This window comes from Rattus norvegicus, chromosome 17 (genome assembly GCF_021556685.1).
Source record: "Rattus norvegicus strain SHRSP/BbbUtx chromosome 17, alternate assembly SHRSP_T2T, whole genome shotgun sequence".
Taxonomy (NCBI): domain Eukaryota; kingdom Metazoa; phylum Chordata; class Mammalia; order Rodentia; family Muridae; genus Rattus; species Rattus norvegicus.
In genome coordinates, this window is record NC_141550.1 from 73,239,342 (window position 1) to 73,261,594 (window position 22,253).

Sequence of the window (22,253 nt, forward strand, 5' to 3'; positions counted from 1 at the left end):
TTTGTGCTCTAATGATATAACATTTACTCAGCAAATGTTGTTGAGCACCGTATGTACACGTGCAAGGTTTTGGAAAGTGTGAAGATAGTGTTCTAATAGCAGTTTTCTCTCTGATATCTCGGAGTACGCAGCAAAGTAATGCAAAGAACGATGTTGGCTCACGGTTCCAGGGGATCTCAGTCCATCATGGTGGGAAAGGCCTGGTGAGAAGGCTTAGTAGCAGCAAAGCATGGGACAGAGATTGTTCACTTCTCAGCTGTAGACCTGGATACAGAAAATGTGATTAGCAGCACAGCCCAGCCATTACCCTCAAAGACTTGCTCCCAGTGATCCACCTCTGACAGCCAGCCCTACCTAAAGATTCTGCAGAGCAGTGCCACTCCAGGTATTGACCAGGTATTCAAACACAAAGGCCTGTGGTGGGGTAGTTCATATTCAAGCAATAAGAAATATACAGGCTGCAATGCTAAGAAAGAGGGGTGTACATTGGAAGCAGAGAGGAAGATGTGTCAGCCCACAAAATGAGAAGGAAGGTGCCTGGAAAACTCCAGATGATTCGTAAACTATTTTTAAGGCAGACAAGCAGATGAGGTAGGCAGGGATGCCCTAAACAAGGCAAAACATGAAAATTCAGAGGCACAGAGCTGCCTACTTGGCTGGTTACTTCCTCCAAATCCTTTTGCATTTAATTCTGATGTTGGGAGCACTAAGAAACTTCCCTTGACTTTCCAATGGCTCCAACTTCAGCCCTGGGCTGAAGTAGAGCCTCTCACTCTGCATATTCATCCTTTTTATAGACTCAACACTCTATCCCATTACTGTGATGTGTGTTTGACATCTTCCTCTCCATGATTCCTTTGCTTCTCTGGTCATCTTCACAGCCAAATAAGGAGCAAAGAACTCAACTTAGAGTTGTTATTAGAAATAAGCCAGTTGATTGGGACAAATAGAGCAGTTGAGTATGGTCTGTTTAGAGATGTTAGTGGCGACGATGGTAAGGTGGCCATGTGCAAGGTTAGCAAGAGATTGCCCTCCCTTTTGTGGGACTTTGAGGTCCATACTGGGGACAATGGAGAGTCTTGGATTGATTGATTGATTTAGGAGAATGGTAGCTACCGGGAGATTAAGGGTAGAGGTTGGGGAAGACAGGAGTCTAGATAGAATGCCTGGGAAGTAACCCAAGTAAAAGGCAGAGCCCAGTAGGTTTGGAGCAAGGATGTAGCAATAGGTGAGTAATGACAGAAAGAGAGACAGAATCCAAACATATCAAAAGCTAGGATGTCATCAAGAATTCAGGGAGAGAAGAGGCAAGAAAGATTCAAGCAAATGTCTTGATAGTGTCAATTTCTCGGAGCAAAAACTGAGAAAGGGACGAGTGTCTTAATGGTTGGAGACTTGGAAGGAAGGACAAGATGACAAATCTCTTTTTTCGTCTTCTTGGTTTTCAGGTGCTAGCACTTATAGGTAGAAGTACAAGGTGAAGACCAATGATCTGGGGAGACATCGATGTATGCAAAACTGCATGAACATATGAGGCTTGCCAGGGATGGTGTCAAGGGAGCAAAAGTTGAACTGTAATGAGTTCTGCCTTGTTTACATGCAGCTGCACAGAGTGCATTTGCAGAAAAAGCCCATGGTTTGCTAAGCTCTCCTGCTATTACTCAAACCATGAATGGTACCTGCAGTTACTCTTTGCACTGGACTGAATGTGATATGAAACCATGCCTGCTCACTGTTGTGGCCATAGCTCTAGAAAGAACTTCCGTGAAGATGTCATGCAACACTAAATGTCTCCATTACAGTTCTCCATTCTCCATGACCTTAGCCGGTGGGCCAGTTTTTATATCCACCCATCATGTGGATACAACTTCAGCCTTTTCCTTTCTTTACCCAGAAAGCATTGACACACCACACTCAGAATAAGGAGGACAGGCGACTATTCACATCACCTGGGAACGTAAGAGAATCCAAATAGCAGGCCATACTCCCCAATACCTACAGGACTGGTTGAACAGATTAGACTCAGCTGGTCTTCAGGGTGTCCCCATCCATATCAGGCTGGGAATCACGTACTTTGCCCTAGACTACTATAGACAAGAAGATGGCTATGGCTGGGAACAAAGTTCTAAGAACCCAGACTGTGAAATCATCCTGGCCAGAGACTGTAAAGCCTCCCCTAGAGGGATATGGACTGCACTTTCTATATCCACCACCACCACCAAGAAAGGGAGAAGCAGACAGGAGCTCAGATTAAAGGATAGCGGTTAAGTTACTTAAGAAATATGGTGTTACTAGAGTTGTTAGTGTCAGCATCTAAGTCCGGGTAGCATTGACAGCCTAGTCTGGGCCACCTGTCCTTCATAAGCCAATTAGAGAGACGAGTGGTACTGAAATGCAGAAAAGGAGTTATTGTCGGTGCAGCCATATTGGAAAGAGGAACATAGAGGTCCATTGACCCTTACTCCAAGTCCAAGTCCTTTAGGATACTGGCATAAGGTTGATATTTAAATAGACAGCAAGACTGTCCTGGAGACGTGGTTCAGAGATTACATGAGTAACTTCCACACCAAGTGGCAACCCCTTGTAACTCCAGTTCTAGGGAACAGAACACTCTGTGGCTTCTTGTGGCATATGCACTTATAAACACACACACACACACACACACACACACACACACACACACACACAGAGAGAGAGAGAGAGAGAGAGAGAGACAGAGACAGAGAGACAGAGACAGAGACAGAGACAGAGATCAGAGACAGAGACTGAGGGAGAGAAGAGAGAGAGCGAGAGCGAGAGCGAGAGCGAGAGAGAGAGAGAGAGAGAGAGAGAGAGAGAGAGAGAGACCTAATACATTGGCACATGCCTTTAAACCCAGAACTCAGGAGACAGAGTCAGGCAGATCTCCACTTGAGGTCAGTCTGATCTACATAGCAAGTTTCAGGCCATCCAGAGCTACCCAGTGAGACCATTTCTCAATTAAAAAAAAAAAAACAAAACAAAAACCTAATACATAACTCCTTAAGTAAAGAGCAAGAGGTATGCATAACTAAGCAGTCCTGGCTAGGGTGTGGTCTTGCCCTGCTTTGATCCATTGTTGTCTGAGTCTAGTCTGCCTGCCAAGTGGCCTGACAAGCTGTCAATCACCTTCTGAGAGGGAAGTGTCCTTCCTGATGGGTACCAGGTGCCCTCACACCTTTTTCTTTCTCCCAGCATGAGAGAATTACTGGATAATTCCAGTTTCTTGGAGCCATTGTTTCCACAGTCAGATAGACAGATGAAAGGAGACAGCACAACTGTCTCTCCTTAAACCCTCTTCATCCTTATCGCTTCTCAGCCTTTTGGCCAAGGTCGAGTACAAGACGCCTTGACTTCTTCCCGGACAGTTACAAAAAAAATACTTCATAGTAATTAGATTAAGGTCTTTGAATTCAGAAAGAGAGATTGGGTTGAAGGTGAGGAATATTCTTCTTTCTCAAAAAGTACTAAATGGTCTTAAACAAACAAACAAACAAACAAAAACCAGTTGTCTGAAACAGGCGAAATTTAGATTAGACACACAGAGAGGAATTTCACAATAGCTCGGATTTGGAGACAGCTATTGGGGAAACCAAACCGGAGCAAATTTCCCAGCACAGGGGCCTTGGCTGGATGGAATAAAAGCACCTTTGTGCTTCCTGAAGTCCCGCCGTAGCACTTTGCATGGAGAGCCCTTTCCAGCCAGGCTTCCAGGAGAGTTATACAAGCAAGCTGTTTTAGAGTGGAAATGGTCCCAAGAGATACCAGCTGCATTTCCAAGAACTAGACTATCCAAATAAAAATCCTGGGTCAAGCTCCTTTACCTAAATCTAAAAGGAAATCGTTGGGTTTTTCAGTAGGGCGTCTCGGTAGCCTTGTGCAAGTCCCAATTCAGCACAGCGACAACATTTAAAAGACAAAATGAGGCAAGGATTCCCAAAGGAGTCTCGAGGGAACAGAGTAAGCCTTTATGTGTAATCTGAAGCCTGTGAGGAAACCTCAGCTCTGCCGACGCAGTGAAGTTTCCACTCAAAAGGAACAAAAACATGCAGAGAGATTTGGCAATGACCAGGCCACAAATTTTTAAAAAAAAAGAAAAAAGAAAAAAGAAAAACAGCTTTGGGACAGATTTCTCCAAACTAGAACATAGGGATCTACAAGGTTGATAGAATGTGACGTTCGTACCTTTCACATTGCGTAGGGGGAAAAATGTGTGTCTCCGGAGCAACGCTGTCTTTGCTGTTACAGATTAGGTGAAGACAATTCTCTACACTGGTGGCGTCTAGAAAATGAGCAATGGGCTATTTGTTTCAATGTGTATTTCATTCATTCCCTCACTCAGTCATTCATTCAGACCTCACAGTTATTTGTTGAATACCTGATACGTATCAGGCAGCAAAGACAGAGAGTCCTGCTTTCAGGTAGCTAAAGTCCCAATGTTTACTCCATATAAACACGCACACAGACGGATCCGCACACATCCCAGAACTCAAATATCTCCAGCACAGGGCTGGAGTGGTAGCGCAGTCAGCAAAGTGCTTACCTCAGACTGAGTTAGAACCCCTAGAGCTCATGTCCAAAAAGTCAGGCATAACGATGCGTGCTTATAATCCCAGGAATGGGGAGGTAGACAGGGGTGGATCACTGTGTTACCGGTAGTCATGGCCTATTTGGCAAGCTCCAGCCCATTGGAAGACCTTATCTCAACCAAAACGAAACAAACAAACCCCTTGGGCTGGTGAGTTAAACCAAGCCTGACCACCTGAGTGCCTCCATTCTCAACTCCCCATGATGGACGTACAGAACTGGCTCCCATAAATTTTCATCTGACCTCCACACATGTTCATGAGACAAGTACATACACATGCACACACACACACACACACACACACACACACACACGTGCCATTAAAAATAGGGATAAAAATAAATAGATAAATAGATAAATAGATAAATAGATAAATAAATAAATAAATAAATAAATAAATAAATAAATAAATAAATAAAAGATGTAAAACACACTTGAAGAATGATAGCTAGAGTTGCCCCTTGGCCTCCACATGTGCAGTCAAATCCACGTCCATGTACTAACACACACACACACACATACACACACACACACACACACACACATCTGTACATGCATGAACACATGCACACATGCATGAAAGAGAAAAGAAGGGAAGGAAGAGAGGAAAGGAAGGAAGGGGAGGGAGGAAATCACTAGTACTGACTGTAAAATTCAAAAGAGGATGAAAATGACATATGACACATTTGTAATTCATTGTATAAGCCTCGGTATCATATACGTTACTGTTAGGCAAGAGCCACATTTGTCACCGGGCCTTCTCAGGAAGGAAATTCTCCATGATGTTATACATCTGATGATTGTCTTTCCTACAGGCCAGCTTCTGGCTCTGTACACTGCAAACATCTATTTTGTTCTTTCATCCCTCTGAAGCCAGAACCATGGGAAACATCCACAGGACAACAAGACACAGAACTCTGAATTCTCAAGTAACAAGCCAGACCATAGTTAATGCAATTCAGGAGGAAGCCATGTCTACCTTAGGACAACTGAAGTAAGCGACTAAAACCACCTCAGAGAGAGAAGGGAACAGCAGTCCTTCAGGATGATAGCAGCTAAGTGGATCAGTTTGCCAGAATAATTTTAAAAATACAGGAGTGAACATACACACCTTGAAGCCCTCCCGTGGCCTTGGGAGACTCCATTCTGCCTCAGCCTCCCTGGATGAGCTCTTACCCTGCTCAACACAGACCTGAGAAAGGCAGAATGCTGTGACCCCCTCAACCTTTGCATAGCCTTGACCCACATTTGTCCCTTCCTGTTGCCTAATCCCAAGCTCTCGAGGCTGGAGTAGGTTTATGTCCAAAACTCATAAATGCAAACTTAAGTCTGGGTTCTTCAGAAGTTCCAGTAAAATATGCTAAGATGATAAATCCTCTCTTCTGTTTTCAGACCCGCCCTCCTTTGTCTGATTCTCGTATCTTAAATTAAATCTTCCTAGTGCTTTCTGTCCACGCTTTTCTTTCTTTGTGGTTCCCTTCTCCCATCACCCTCTCCTTCCTCTCCCTCATCCTCCTCATCCATAGTCTTTCTCACCATCCTTTCCCTCATCTCTCTTCTCTTTCCTCTCTCTCATCAGAATCTCTGCCTCCCTCTCTCACTTTCTCTCCTCTCCCCTTCCCTCTTCCTCCCCTCCCCTTCCCTTTACCCTCCCCTCCTCTCTGTCTCTCTGTCTCTGTCTCTGTCTCTGTCTGTCTGTCTGTCTGTCTCTGTGTGTGTGTGTGTGTGTGTGTGTACTTGTTTACCTTTCCTCTGATTCTCCCTCTGATTATCTGTCTATTCCCAGTACCTTCCATATAAAAAGCTTTTGTGGACCCTTTCCCTTCATGCTGCTGACCAGGGCACAAGGCCAGAGCCATGGGAACTTGTCCAAGACTACCAGGTCACACACAGGTAGTGCTCTTAAGTGGTGGGTCCTTTGGTTCAGTCTGTGCCTTAGACACAAGGGATGCACAGGTCAGATGTCTGGGAGGGCCCTCCTAAATGGGATTTTTTTTTCTTTAGTTGTTTCTGTCTTTCTGCATAAATGTATAACTGTATATTTATTACGATGTTAATGACTTCCACATAACTTGGATTTACTCTTGACGAATAAAACAAAGAACTCGTCCTCAAATAAACTCTTTCTCAAGGGTTTATGGACATAAAGCCATCATTGCAGATAAAAAGATCACATGCAAGTAATAAAACAGCTGGTGTTTACTATGATGAATATATCAGATCAGAGGAAGGAGAGCCTAGGGCCGTTGAATTCTTTGTCAATGGAGGGAGAGTGGACTTTACAGAACCAGAAGAGAAAGAAGACATCAAGAATAACAAGTGGAGGGGTTGGGGATTTAGCTCAGTGGTAGAGCGCTTGCCTAGGAAGCGCAAGGCCCTGGGTTCGGTCCCCAGCTCTGGAAAAAAAAAAAGAACCAAAAAAAAAAGAATAACAAGTGGAGCAAAGACGGAATCCTGAGGACAAAAGAACCTGAGGACAGTGAGGAGAACACTTGATCCAGACAGTGGTATTCAGCTAGGACAGGAAGGTAGTGGGGGAATTCACATGAAGTGAAAGGCATCAGGTCTGTTTCATTATGCACAAGTTGCCATATGGAATACCACAAAGCAAACAGTTTAAACAGTAGACAAGCATTCTCACAATTCCGGCACTTGACACATCCAAGGTTAAGGTACCAGGGGAGTTGGGCTCTAGTCAAAACTATCTTGCTGGCTTGCAGGCCACTGTTGTTTGACCTTGCTTTTGCGGGGCAGAGAGAAAGCAGAGTCTCCTTTGTATCCTCTAATAGCTTCATTAACCTTTTTAGATTGGAGTCCCATTCTTATAATCCTCCATGAACTTTAATTACCTCAATAAAGGCATTATATACAATTAAGATAGAGTTAGGACTAAAATATGTAAATTTGGGGGAACATACACAGTCAATTCATAGCAGAGACCCATCCATTCGCAAAGATAAGGAGTCGACTGGGACGGGGGGGGGGGGGGGGACAGTTCAGACTATAAGGTGCTTGCTAAGGAAGTACAAGAGCTTCAGTTTGACTTCAAGAGACTGTATGAAAAAGGCACGTACGTGGCTGTACACTGGTAATCCCTGCTCTAACCATCACTGATCATTTAGCCTAGTCAAAGTGCTGAATTCCAAACCAAGCGTGAGACCCCTAATTCAGAAATCAAGATAGATGAATTCCAAACCAAGCATGAGACCCCTAATTCAGAAATCAAGATAGATGCCTCAGGCTGACCTCTGCCCTCTGCCCTCTGGCCTCCTCCTCGCAAGTGTATCCACACCTGGATGAGCAAACCACTGAGCAAACCACATCTACGCACTCATGGACGCCATCCCCCACACCTGCTGGGGACACTCAGATCTCACCTCTGGCCAATACCCAAGAGGAAGGGAAGCTGACAAAGCTTTCCCACTGCTTGGGATTTCCTTGAGTCTCTTTAAGTTAACAACGCAGGTACTCCACACCCTACATGGCTGAAGTCCCCTGGTCTAGTTGAAGAAACCCTGAAGTGTGCAACCCAGCCTCTGCTAAGGCCCTTAGAAGCCATCTCTCTGGAGATACAGGACTCAGCCGATTGTGAATTTCTGCCCTTCAGAGGAGTGAAGTGAATTACATCCAAACTTTCAGACTTACACTCAGAAAACCCAAAGTGTAGTCACACAGAATTGTAAATGAAATCACACCGGCCAAAAGAATTCCTTCTCAGGTTTTCATGTTTGTTCTAAGTTTTAGAACTTTATTTGCCTGGAGAGATTTCAGCCTACAATTAATTGCTGACTTCGGGTCTTCTCAAGGGTAGCTACCAGAGAAAACATGGGAAAAAAAGTCCATGTTTTATGGATCTTGGATATACATGAGATATATAGGAGATTGGAGGTGATAAGAAAAAGGAGAAATTAAGCCAGAAGGACACTGGAAATCTAGTGTCTATTTTCCACTTCCATAGTAAGATAATTTATTTGACTCATGATTCTGGTGATCAGAAAGAATGAGAACATGGTGTCTGGTGAGGCCCTTTGTGCTATGTCATGGACAGGTCAACAAAGAAGGTAGTATGCACCAAGATAAAGGGAATCAAAACAGAGTCATCCTTTTAATGAGGATTTTATCAGGAGCTTGCCACTTGTGCAGTGACTAACTTTGTTTCACTTTAATGACTTTAGTCCTCTCAGGAATGCGGTAACTCCAAGACCTACCTGCCTTCCAACACTGGGCCTCTTACTCTTTACATGTAGTTAAATTTCAACATGTGCTTTAGAGAACGCATTGCAAGCATGGCACTAAGAAAACTGTCTTTTAAGAAGCAATAACCTTTGACAACTCTTACAAACTAAAGACGGAGACTAAGCCACTGGACTTGGACTCATGACAGCTGTTGATGTCCTTGACCAGGGAGGATCCAATGGATTAGGAAGCTAAGGTATGTGATAGACAGCTTCCACAGTGCTCTCCTGTGAGCTCAGCCTGGTTTCAAACCCTTCTGTAGCCCTTTCCCAGAGTTTATCTATGTGGCCAACAGAATGTGGCAGTACTGATATGTAACTTCTGAGATTAGGTTATAAAGAATATGGCTTCTCTTTTGTGCTCTTTCTCTTGGATTATTTGCTTTGGGGAAAGCCACACTAATGAGAATTTCCATCGAACTCTAAAGAGGTCATTTAGTCAGCAGCAGAGGTCACTGACCAACAGCCAGTAGTAGCACACACCTGTGAGCAATCGCGTAAGGGAGCCTGAAGTGCCTGTCATGTGACATTAGCTCTTGATAATAACTTTAATGAAAACTAGTAAGAGACCTCGAGTTACCTAAGCCTCTCTCAAGATTCTAACTCATACATGATTACTTCCAAGTGGAAGGCATCCATGATGGAAGATAGCCCCTACTCTTGGTATTCAGTGCCCTGACTTGACTGTTCTAAGATAGATATTAAATGTTTAGGGTCCTGTGCCTCATCTGTCGGAATAAGCTTTCTGGACTCGCTTTTTTTTTTAAATTTATTTAATACTTAATAATAATTCTTTGGTTTCCGGGCAAACATCCCCCTCCCCCCTCCCCTTCCTTATGGGTGTTCCCCTCCCAACCCTCCCCCCATTGCCGCCCTCCCCCCACCAGTCTAGTTCACTGGGGGTTCAGTCTTAGCAGGACCCAGGGCTTCCCCTTCCACTGGTGCTCTTACTAGGGTATTCATTGCTACCTATGGGGTCAGAGTCCAGGGTCAGTCCATGTATAGTCTTTAGGTAGTGGCTTAGTCCCTGGAAGCTCTGGTTGCTTGGCATTGTTGTTCATATGGGGTCTCGAGCCCCTTCAAGCTCTTCCAGTTCTTTCTCTGATTCCTTCAACGGGGGTCCTATTCTCAGTTCAGTGGTTTGCTGCTGGCATTCGCCTCTGTATTTGCTGTATTCTGGCTGTGTCTCTCAGGAGCGATCTACATCCGGCTCCTGTTGGTCTGCACTTCTTTGCTTCATCCATCTTGTCTAATTGGGTGGCTGTATATGTATGGGCCACATGTGGGGCAGGCTCTGAATGGGTGTTCCTTCTGTCTCTGTTTTAATCTTTGCCTCTCTATTCCGTGCCAAGGGTATTCTTGTTCCCCTTTTAGAGAAGGAGTGAAGCATTCACATTTTGATCATCCGTCTTGAGTTTCATTTGTTCTAGGCATCTAGGGTAATTCAAGCATTTGGGCTAATAGCCACTTATCAATGAGTGCATACCATGTATGTCTTTCTGTGATTGGGTTAGCTCACTCAGGATGATATTTTCCAGTTCCAACCATTTGCCTACGAATTTCATAAAGCCGTTGTTTTTGATAGCTGAGTAATATTCCATTGTGTAGATGTACCACATTTTCTGTATCCATTCCTCTGTTGAAGGGCATCTGGGTTCTTTCCAGCTTCTGGCTATTATAAATAAGGCTGCGATGAACATAGTGGAGCACGTGTCTTTTTTATATGTTGGGGCATCTTTTGGGTATATGCCCAAGAGAGGTATAGCTGGATCCTCAGGCAGTTCAATGTCCAATTTTCTGAGGAACCTCCAGACTGATTTCCAGAATGGTTGTACCAGTCTGCAACCCCACCAACAATGGAGGAGTGTTCCTCTTTCTCTGCATCCTCGCCAGCATCTGCTGTCACCTGAGTTTTTGATCTTAGCCATTCTCACTGGTGTGAGGTGAAATCTCAGGGTTGTTTTGATTTGCATTTCCCTTATGACTAAAGATGTTGAACATTTCTTTAGGTGTTTCTCAGCCATTCAGCATTCCTCAGCTGTGAATTCTTTGTTTAGCTCTGAACCCCATTTTTTAATAGGGTTATTTGTCTCCCTTCGGTCTAACTTCTTGAGTTCTTTGTATATTTTGGATATAAGGCCTCTATCTGTTGTAGGATTGGTAAAGATCTTTTCCCAATCTGTTGGTTGCCGATTTGTCCTAACCACAGTTGGACTCGCTTTTGAGAAGATCCGAGCATCGCATTTCGTTGCTCTATTCACCATAATTGAAACCATGACTTCAAAGAGCTTCAAAAATGTTTTATATAAGAAGGTCATTCCTATCACCCTTTGCTAAGTTGTGGGCACTCTCATGGAAAAGAACCCACTACCTTAGCTTATATTTCATTCACGCGACTATACATATTACCAGAATGAAATTGATTTAATCAGAATTGATGTCATAGATTGTAGAATTTTGTAGTCCAGGAAAAAGAGATCACCTCAGAATGAAAATTGAGGTATTTCTTTAAAAAAAAACTAACATTTTCTGAGATATAGTTATACATCTTTATGATGATTTGACATATGCAAGTCGTATGTGACAATCAGATCAAGATAATAAGCATTTTTAATGCATTTAAACATTGTTTTTAGGCAGGGGGAAATTAATATCTTCCTAGACATTCTGAAATATATTCAAGAATGTTTTAATTAGCTGTAAACCTACTGTGATATACAAAAAAACATAATTTCTCCTTTCTTTCTTCCTCTTAATTGAATTTTCTCTTCGTTTTCCCTTCAATCCCATGCCCTTCCCAGTCTCCGATGACCACTGTTCCAGCCCATTCTTCGAGATCAGCATACTAAGATGCACAAATGACTAGGAGTATGTGATACTTACCATTGTCTCCACTTACTGTGTTTTACTAATGACCTCTAGTTCTCACAGTGTTCATGCAAAAGACAGAATTTCATTCTCAAGCATAGTTTAACCCAAGAACTTTAAAGTAAACTTTAACATCTAATCCCCTGGTTGTTTTAGTTGTAAAAGTGTTTGTGTTTCTTCAAAATGTCAAGAAAGTTGATAGGAACAAGACCAATGCCTTGCATAACTCCAAGGGCATCTTAACACTGTGTCCTCCCTAGGTTTAGGCAAGGCAATGGTTCTCAAATACAAGGAAGTTATATAGGCCAACACGACTGTCATTTACTGTGTAGAGTTTTCCTGTGTAGGGAGGACGGGAAACTTCAGAAATGAATGCTTGATGATGTGATGGTTACACAAATGGAGGACATACTTAAACCCCCAGATACCCCCTACTCCTACAGAGAAAGGAGCAACCAGGTTATACCCAGTGCTAATTTGTTAGCAAATGCTGCATATGGAATAAATAGGAAACCCTGAGGAAAATGGAATTACAGAGTCCTTAGCTGTGACCAAGAGTTCATTGAGAGACCCTGGGATCTCTGGAATTACCTCAGGACCTTGCCTTTCCTGGCCAAGATGACACTATCCACAGAGGAGAGGATAGTTTTTGGAAGAGAATATCACACAGAGGGAGAGCAGGCCACTCCCCAAAACCGTGGGTGTTACTGGTGAAAGAAGAGCAGACCAACCATGATGGACTGGGGAGGCTGCCCAGCTCCTGGAAGCAATAGATAAGAGTCACAAGCCAGGAAAGAAAACGACTCTCATGTAATACGGGTGGAGACACAGTCACTTGGAAACCCCTTACCCTGACAACACTTCACAGACTCAGGCGCAACTCAATTCTTACAATGGAGAACTTGGGATTATAAAATGGATGGCCTACTTCTTAGGAAAACAATTATAATTACTTGCTTTGAGCATAACCATGGGCCTAACAGGAAGGGGAGAGTTTCTGTTGGGGCACCAGGCTTGGGATATAGCTTTTTGGTATGGCATTTCCTTAGCATGTATGAGGTGTTAGGTCTAATCTCCAACATAAGTGTGGTGGTAACACATTCCTATAGTCTCAGTGCACAGGAAGTAGAGGCAGGGGGATTAGAAACACATGGTCATCGTTGGCTACCTACAGAGATAAAGGCCACCAAAGGGAAGGTGGAGCTCATCCTGCTGCCCCTGTTTAGTTATCCTTGCATGTCAGCATAGCATTGTCCTCTCTAGAGACTGTTATAATGTAAACACAGACCAGACAGACATAGGTCTTGTCCAAAGAACTCCCTTTTGGAGAAGCACTGCTGATTTATCTATCGAGCATCACCATTTGGGGTGACCTCATTCTGCCACCAGGGGTTGATTCGGATTTAATTACAGTCATAGAACTTAAGACCAAATATGAATAAATGAATGAATGAATAAATAAATAATAACCCTACATTTTTCTAATATGAGTTTGACTGTACTGCATGATTTTGGTGTTATTACCAAACAACCACCCCGTCTGTCTGTCTGTCTTTTTCTGTCTTTCTCTCTTCTCCATCAGTGGCCAAATAGCAGGGTGTCAGGGGGTCGGGGAGAGGGCACCGCAAGTGCACACTTCAGTGAAGGTTTTGCTCCTGACAATGGGGGAGGTTCTCCATCTCATGGGAATGGAACAGACCTTTCTAGATTCAGTTGCCTGCCCTGCAGTCAGGCAGACAGCCCCATAAAAAGATGAGTTTTCTTTCTCTGTTCTTGGGGGAGGGTTCCTGGCTCCATAGCCAAAGTAGGCAGAGAAGTTGTAACTCTTTTGCCTTAGAAGTTGGGACTACAGGCTTGTGCCACCACGGTGGGTCCAAGATTCCTACTTGAAGATTCTTTTTCATAAGCCAAAGATTGTCTTTTGTGGCCCAGGGGACAGTGGGTACTGCTCCTCTGCCTGGCCAGGAGAGCCTTCATGCTATGCCTGAGAGGAACAATATCTGCTCCTGGCACAGCATACCAGTATCTAGAAAATTACCCAGTTATTTGTGGGTGAACGTGACTAGCTTTAGGATGGCGTGAACAAACAGATTTACTGGGACGATAAATAAACTGGGGCCTTGAATTGGGGGCATGGGCTTGCTTTAGTCAAGTGAGTATCTGGCCCTTGGCCTGGAAAGGAAGGAGGCTCCATCAGAGGAAGATGGCTTATGGAACAAGGTCGTGAGGCTGCTAGACATATGTGGCTAGCCACATGTTCTCTGTGTCCTCAGTAAGATATGGTGTTCACAGAAGAAGCCTAGATTCTACTCCCCTTCTTTCACCAGACCCAGAAGGCTCCTTTGAAAGATGGTGATATTAAACTAAGTTGGACTGGCCATCAGGTGAAGAGACTTCCTATATTTCCAAACTGAATATTTATCGTAAATCTCATGGCAACCTTCCCGGTACACTTTGTAACCATGCTACAGATAAAGAACTGAGGGAGCTGGAGAGACGGCTCAGTGGTTAGGAGTGTTCACTGATAATCAAGAGGGCTGGCTGGACCTTGGTTCACAGTGTCCATATAACAAGCTGGGTGTGTTGGGTGCATCCCTATAACTCCAGTTCTGGGTGTAGAGACAGAATGGCTGCTGGGGCTTGCTGGCAGCCAAGCTAGTCAAGAAAACACAATAACCAGGTTCAGGGAGAAATCCTGTTCCAAACGAGTAAGTGGACAGTGAGAAAGAAAGGCATCTTCTTTTCTCTGTGCACATGCATCTAGAGACATGTTTGCATATGTTATACACAGAAACACACACACACATACGTATTTTTAAAAGAAAGGGGAAAAAGGAGATTCAGCCATGTTAAGAAAGTTGCCTGAGCCATAAAACCAAAACTCAAATTGAATATATTACGTATCCATCACTGAATAAGTAAAGTATGACCTACCCATAGGTAGCATATCATGTGATGATGAAAAGAAACAGTTATTAATAGATGCTACAGCATGAATAGTGCTTTAAGAAACTAGGCTAAGAGAAAGAAACCAGTCATAAAGACTACATATCAGGTGGATCCGTGTGTTTAAAATACACAGATAAGGCAAAGTAATGAGATCTGGCCAGTACTGAAGGCTACAGTTGTCTTCATGATGACATCAGTGGCCTGGAATCTTACACTGAAGTCCATGTAAGTACTAAGGCAAGGAAGAGGAGGAGGAGGAGGAGAAGGAGGGGGAGAAGGAGGAGGAGGAAGAGGAGGAGGAGAAGGAGGAGGGGGAGGGGGAGGGGGGAGAAGGAGGAGGAAAGGGAGGGGGAGGAGGGGGAGGGGGAGGAGACAGAAGAAGAGAAGAGGAGGAGGAGGAAGAAGTAAAAGAGGAAGAAGGGGAAGAAGAGGAACTAAAGGGAGGAGGAAGAAAGGAAGGAAGAAAAGAAAAGAGAAAAGAAAGAAAAGTATGCTTCTGGACCAAGAGAGCGCCCTGCTAAGCTCTGTGCCCAAGGCACGAGCTCTAATGGCCACAATAGGAAAGAGGCAAGTACTGCTTCATGAGCCAATGACCTAGGAAAAGTCCCTCCCCCAGGTCATTTGGATCATTCTGTGCTTATTCTGGCCCCTCTCCTCCACAGTTGCACTACAAAGGCCTTTGTGTGAGAGGGTTTTCCCTCCTAGTTCAACTTCAAGAACGATGTCAGTGGTGAGGGCCTGTGGGGATCTCTCTGGGTATTTGTTTTTGTTGACGGGAAGAAATAGTTATGAGTCATTCCCCACAAAGTATCGCCAGGGGTCCACTCTGCAGATCTGGTGGCTTTGAAGGTCATCCCAGGCAAGTATGGCAACTCTGGGGTCACCAGCCAGAACCTTGACAGGAAGATCTAGCCCGTGTGGGCTGAATTACTCTTTTTGTGTGGGACTGGAAGGTTAGTTCCCAGAGAAGGAGGCTCAAGTTAGAGCAGAAGCTGAACAAAAATGTGTGATACAGGCCTGGAACAGGTCACCGAAGTCTCATTCCTTGAAGGCAAATGTAGCATAGCCAAAAGACCCTGCCTAATGGCCAGTGCAGGAGAATAGCCAGAGCCCAGGGCAAGAGACAGACGACCAGCAAAGCTACTCATGGGCTGAGCCTCAGGGCCTTTCTTCAAGGCTGGAAAAGTCAAGCAACTTTACCTCTGAGCATTCTTGGAGTATACTTGGAGGCCTATCCAAAACTTAGGATGACAGAGCTGTGTATATCCCCATTGAGTGTTCTTTGTCCACGGCGTACATCATTTCAACCCCTCTCTCATGCAATGCACCATGCACCAAGTTACCATGAGGAACAAAGAAAATCCATCCTCAAAGGGCTTATGGGAGTCCCTGACACCAAATTACACAGCAGAACTATGTGATGCCTCGGTGGGCCCCAGCTCCTGACTTCTTCCCCTAGATCTCCTTTCAAGCCAGGGACCGGCTGGAGTCCCAGACATGTCTCCAAAAGGCTCTGGATCCTGATCTTGCCTCTCACTTTAATTCAGAGGCCCAGGTCAGCTCTTTGAATGACTAGGCAAGTCTGTGAACTCACTGTACCTGGTTATCAAAGATTGAGGTGGTCACATGAGCTGGGACTGTGGAACCCACAAAACTTGAACTTCAACCTGAGATTGGCCATGACCAGTGTTGGGGTAGAAATCTTGGCTTGCGTCCGGAAAAAACCACACTAACCCAACATGATTCCATGTGGAAAGGTTTAATGAGAGAAGAAGAGTAGAAGAGGTTGTTGCCAGGTAACTTGGGGGTGGAGCTTAGCTAGAATGCTAACAACCAGTAGTTTTCTTCAGGCTATGCCATCTTCCTGTCCGGGACAGACTCCTAGTGCCTAGACACGGGCTACATCGGCTCACAATAAGCATTGAGAGGCTTCTTAGACCTGCCTTTTTTATTTCTCATATTTAAAAATATCTAGGCTGGTGCTCGAGAGAGGGCTCAGCAGTAAGGAGCACTCACTGCTCTTGCAGAAGACCTGGGCTCAGTTCCTAGCCCTGACACGGTGCCTCATACTTTTCCGTAACTCAAGTTTCAAAGGTTAACCTGACTTCTTCTGGCCTGTTCAGGCATGCATACTGTGAATGTGCGTGCATACAGGCAGACATTCATATACGCAGAATAGAAATAAATAATTTTAAAAGATGTCTAGGCTAGGGGTATAACCTACTTGGTAGACTAACATGCATGAAGCCCCTGAACCCTAAACTCATCACCATATCAAACCAGGTATGGTAGGACATGGCTATAATTGAACATTCCAGGTCATCCTCAGTTACACAGTAAGTTTGAATCTAACTTGGCCTGCGTGAGACTCTGTACCAAAACAAAGAGACAAGAGCAACATCTCAGACCTCACAATCTGAAGACTGGAACTATCTTTATTTACTTTTATTTTTCTATATTGGAGGGAGGCAGTTGGGTGTTGCTGCTGTTGCTGCTGCTGTCTGAGGCAGGGTCTTGCTGTATAGCATGATCTAGTCTCCTCTTCCCTGCGCGGCGTGTCCTCCCGCCTCCAGAGTTACCTTTTCTGATTTCTGAAATGATCTTAGTACACAGCTCAAACTGGCCAGAAACATGTGGTCCTTAAGTTTCCATCACCCTAGAGCTTGAAGAAAAAAAAAATCTTCAAGGTAACATCAGCCCATGGTTGACTGGGTACGGGAGTTGGAGAAGGAGGAAGAAAGGGAGCAAAGAGAGTGAGGGATCTCGGGGTGGTGGTGCCGTTCATTGTCACATGCCCTGTGATGGTTTCCAGTGTGCTTTCGAGTGTGGAAACTTACCAGACTATCCACTTTTATGAGACTGACTCATTGCCTTCTTGGCTGAAGAGGTACCTGAGTTGTCAACTCTTAATTCAAACTATTTAAAGGTAAATGTTGTCAACTGGACAGGATCTATAGCCACTTAGGAGAAAAGCCTCTATGAGAACATGTGATAAGAAGACTTACCCTAAATGTGGGTGATGTCATCCTACAGACTGAGGTTCTAATCTGAATAAAGAAGGAAAACAAACGCTCATCTCTCTCTGATTCCTAACTACAGATACAGTGTCGCCAGCTTCCTCAGACTTCTGTGAGAACCAGAATAAACCCTTCGTTCCTTCCTTAGGGGGTTTGTTGGGCATTTTGCCATAGCATTGAGAAAAATAACTGGTATAGGTCATTTATTATAAGCTAATTCAACAGAGTGATTTACAAGAGGGAGGGAGGGAGGGTAGGAGAAAGGGAGGGATGAAGGGAGGAAGGAAGAAAAGGTTTTAGCTCTGGGATTTCTAATCCCAAAGGAAAAGTCATGATCAATCATAATCAATAACATAGCTTCAAAAGAATGCTATGTGTAGAGTGCCCAGGGTGGTAACATGCCTTTGGTGGTGGAGGCCAGAGCGAGCCTCTTTCTTCATTTTGTCTCACTTCAACTGTGCTTACCAAAGAGTCTGGGCATCGTGCCACGGTTCGGTCTTGACATCACACAATGCCCACAGAGATATTTCACAATCATTCTGTTCCTTTTTGTTCTATCTGTCCTTATAAGCAGGTACAGGCTGGGCCTGCTTGGCCTGTTTTTTTTTTTTTTTAACAGTTAAGGAAATAGAACCAGAGAGAAAGGCTGGTGAGCTTTCACTACGCCACCGCTGAGTCAAGGCAGAAACATGTAACTGACGTTTCTCCTCCTCTAGCAGCCTAAGGTCTAGGCCTGGCCTGTTGGGTAATGTTGCATCCATGGAGCCTCCCCATGGCTTGTGTGAGGACCTTGTCCCCTGCTCATGGGCCCACAGGCATCAGCCCATCTCCACAACAACACACCCCCATGACAACACATGCCAGTACCATGTCTAGCTCTTTGGTTTTGCTCTCTGCTTTGTTTGGTTTGGTCCCTGCTCTCTGGATTCAGTTAGACACGATTATTGGCACCAATTTTGGGGTCAGTTCTCTCCTTCTGTTCCAGAGATCAAACTCAGATCATTAGTTTTGACAGCAAGTGTCTTTATCCTTGGAGCTTTCTTACCAGCCCAGGACCACCAAGTTTGGAAGTAGAGACATAATTCCTCCCTTGGGGCCACCATTTCATCATTCTTCCTGGAGGAATGAATCAATGAGACTAGGTTAACCCTGAAAACAAGGTTGTCATGCTCCGTGTCACAAATTTCACGGTCCCAGTCCCACAGAGATCTCTGCTTAAAGAGTCACTGTGACCTTAATGATTTCATAGGAGAAACAGGCCTTCACAGAAGTCTTTCTACATTATAGATGACTCGAAAGAAACAAACAGACTTATCTGCAGCCAGTGCCAGAGATGACAGTGTGTGACAACCAGTCCAAACTTGACCTGAGAAGCAAGTGACCTAGTTCTAGGTCTAGTTCAGCCAATAACTAGCTCTTTGGCCTTTGACCAGATCCTGAGTTATACCTTCCCAACATCATATATCAAGCACATAGCTAGAAGTACTTCTGAGAATTAAGTAATATGAATCAATATTTTACTGTATTTGGAGTGTGTGCGTGTGTATGTTCACATAGACACACATGTAGACATGTGTGAATGTGCCCCAATTCCAGAAGACAGCCCTGTTAGTCAAACCCCAAGTACCATTCACTTTGTTTTTGAGTCAGGGTCTCTCACTGGCCTGAAACTCAATAGCTCACTGGGCTAGGCTGGCTGAGCAGGCAACCCCAGAGACCGTTCCATCTTCTCCTTCCCAGCACAAGGATCCCAAGACCACGGGACCACACCCAAGTTCTTGGGTGAGCACTGGAGATTCAAACTGGGTCCTTGGGCCTCCATAGCAAGAGCTTCATGGACTGACTCATCTCCCTGACCTAATACATCACTGTTTTAGAAACTGAGAATTGCTAGAGTCAAGGGCCACAGAAGAAGTCCCCTAGCTGGGCATTCCCCGGGTCTCTGGTTTAAAGGTTAGGACTGTGCCTGGCAGCTGATGTAGTGCTGGGGGTGGGAAAGCAACTGCAGGTTGAGCAATCCTCACTCAGACACTTTCAGAACAGGGAAGCCCTCTGCTGCTTCTGGGTTTTGCTTTTGGGTTTGTTTGTTTGCTTGCTTGCTTGCTTTTTGTTTTTTGTTTTTGTTTTTGTTTTGTTTTTGTTTTTGTTTTTGTTTTTGTTTTTGTTTTACTTTTCATTCTGTATCAGGCCAGAAGAAAAAGCTTTTGCGAGTTTACTGGGATGTGACTTACTGAACTTAGTCCATTTTTCTGTGTCCTTCTATATAAGAAGAAAGATGTGTGTGTGTGTGTGTGTGTGTGTGTGTGTGTGTGTGTGTGTGTGTGTGTGTGAGAGAGAGAGAGAGAGAGAGAGAGAGAGAGAGAGAGGTGGGGGAGAAGGAGAGACAGACAGACAGAGACAGAGACAGAGAGAGTTTTCTGTCCAGGGTTGTCATGTTGCATTTTAAGGGTCATAGCCTTGGTTTGATCAAATAAGAACCTGGCTGGCACCACCCTGGTAAATTAGCTTTCTAAAGACACTCCCCCATGTCTGTCCTATATGCAGGAAGAGGAGGAGCAGGAAGAGGAGAGACATGTAGAACAGGAAAGGAAGGAGAACAGGTGTGCCAAGGCCACACCCAGCACTCACGTGGCATTTGCTGTAGTTGATCATCCTAGGTGTCAGGGAGGCTCCAGTCCCTGTTAGAGCCCTTTACTCTCTTGGCTTATTAAGTTCACTCACAATCCTCTGCCCAAGGGGAAAAAGACTCTGCCCCTTTCCAGGATGAGAAAACAGAGAGTGCCTGAGATAGAGGACCATGTCTGAGCACACAGACAGGGGAGTGACTGCAAGCCATTGCCCTTCTAGCTTCCTCTACCACCTCCCAACCTCCATGTTTCCTTTCCCTGTCCCCCAGAATCAAGACCTGTCAAGTAGGCAGTTGAATAGCCAGGTCTGAGTCCCCACCCAATTCAACCACCCTAGGCAGACTGACGTTTCCAACTAACACATCAGATCTATGACCTCAAGTCATGCCTCCTCTCCAAGCTCTAGGATTCACTCCAAGAGGCTGAAAGGAGACCACAACCTCTTCCTCTTTTTCCTTAGTCTACACAGGAATGTACATGCATACATTACTACACAGACACACTCATGCGGACACACATGCTTGCCTCATTGTGTGAGGGAGCTAAAGCCAACACGATCACCTCCCAGGAGCCAACGAGTTCTATCTTAGGGTGACATCTGGCCAGTACACAACTCCCAGTTCATTCAGGGTGACTAATGATGGTTGTAAACTCTGAGGGTGAATGGGGGTGTTAGGGCGGAGGCATGAAGTCAGTTTTAATTTGATTTCCTATCAGTGGGTTACCTAGAAGTAAGGAGGAGGAAGGAAAGTATTTTAAATAAGAAGGAGGGAAAAACTAATTTTTTCTAGGTTTATTGATATTGTTTTATGAGCATAAGTGTATTACTGACATGTGTGTATATATCATATAATCATATACTTGACTGGTGCCCACAAAGATCAGAAGACCTGGAACTGTAGTTATAGTCTGTTATGAGCCTCCAAGTGGGTGCTGGAAGCTGAACCCAGGTCCTCTGAAAGAGCAGCAAGTGTTCCTAACCACTGAGCCATCTCTCCATCCCAGGAAAGATGGCCTTCATTACCATGTTTGATGCAGTGTTTTGTGACTTTTCCTTGGCTTTTGCTGTTAGCTGAACCAACTTCCATCAGACCCACCAATTTCATAGCCACACCACACCATAGTCACACATCCTGAAGAGACAGACCACGGGGACACCACCATCATGGCAACCAGAGCACCTAATGTCACACTAACATCTTTCCCCTGCAAAACAGAAATTTCTACTTAACTTTCACAACCCAATAAGGTAGTGCCTGCTAACAATAAAAACTGTAGAATTCAGTTTAACAGAGTTCAAGTTGAGCAAAGACAGATGGTTGATTCAGACAGCACAGAACCAGAAAAGGCTCTGCTGGACCAATATGGGCAGGAGATAGGAAGTGGGAGAGGAGCTGAAGCAGAAGGAAGACACAGGAGCAGCTTGATTGGTTCTAACTCCATATTTGCCCTATTTGGACATAGCTGGGTCAGTTGCCTGTTGTGTGTGGTTGACGCTCTGCGGTGATTGGCTGCGACTCAGCTACTCATTACCAAAGGAAACTCCACAAAGCTAGGCTTCGATTGCCTTACTACCAAGTTTGGTTGCAGCTCCTTATGGGGGGGCTCAGAGTACACACACATGGGTCTTTGAGTTCAATTATGTTTAGGGTAGAGTACCATCACCCCCATTTTCCAGTCGAGAAAAGCAAAGCTCAGATTGCCATGTTTCCAAAGCAAACTGGGATCCAAACCCCAGCAGCTCTCTCCTTTGCCATAACGCCAAGCAAGCCCTTTGACCATGTCCACTGTGCCTCCCCTTATGCTTAGAAGTTAATGCTTTCAACTTGTATGGGCTCAAGCTGGGACCCACTCCTGCCCCTTTCCCATCTCCCTCTCCTCCTGCACAGGTTAATGTTGGCAGTACGCCAGTTGAGTTGGGAAGGAATGAGGCCAGGGTAGGAAGCAGAAG

At 44.7% G+C, this 22,253-nt stretch overlaps 1 long non-coding RNA gene across 1 annotated transcript in view; it reads right to left on the reverse strand.

The window, feature by feature from the left end:
• Positions 1 to 22,253, reverse strand: part of LOC148000267 (uncharacterized) — a 63,087-nt gene continuing 40,834 nt past the window's right edge. Inside the window, exon 3 of the long non-coding RNA XR_015641805.1 lies at positions 1 to 264. This is a non-coding gene — a long non-coding RNA (uncharacterized LOC148000267). The remainder of the gene's footprint in view (positions 265 to 22,253) is intronic.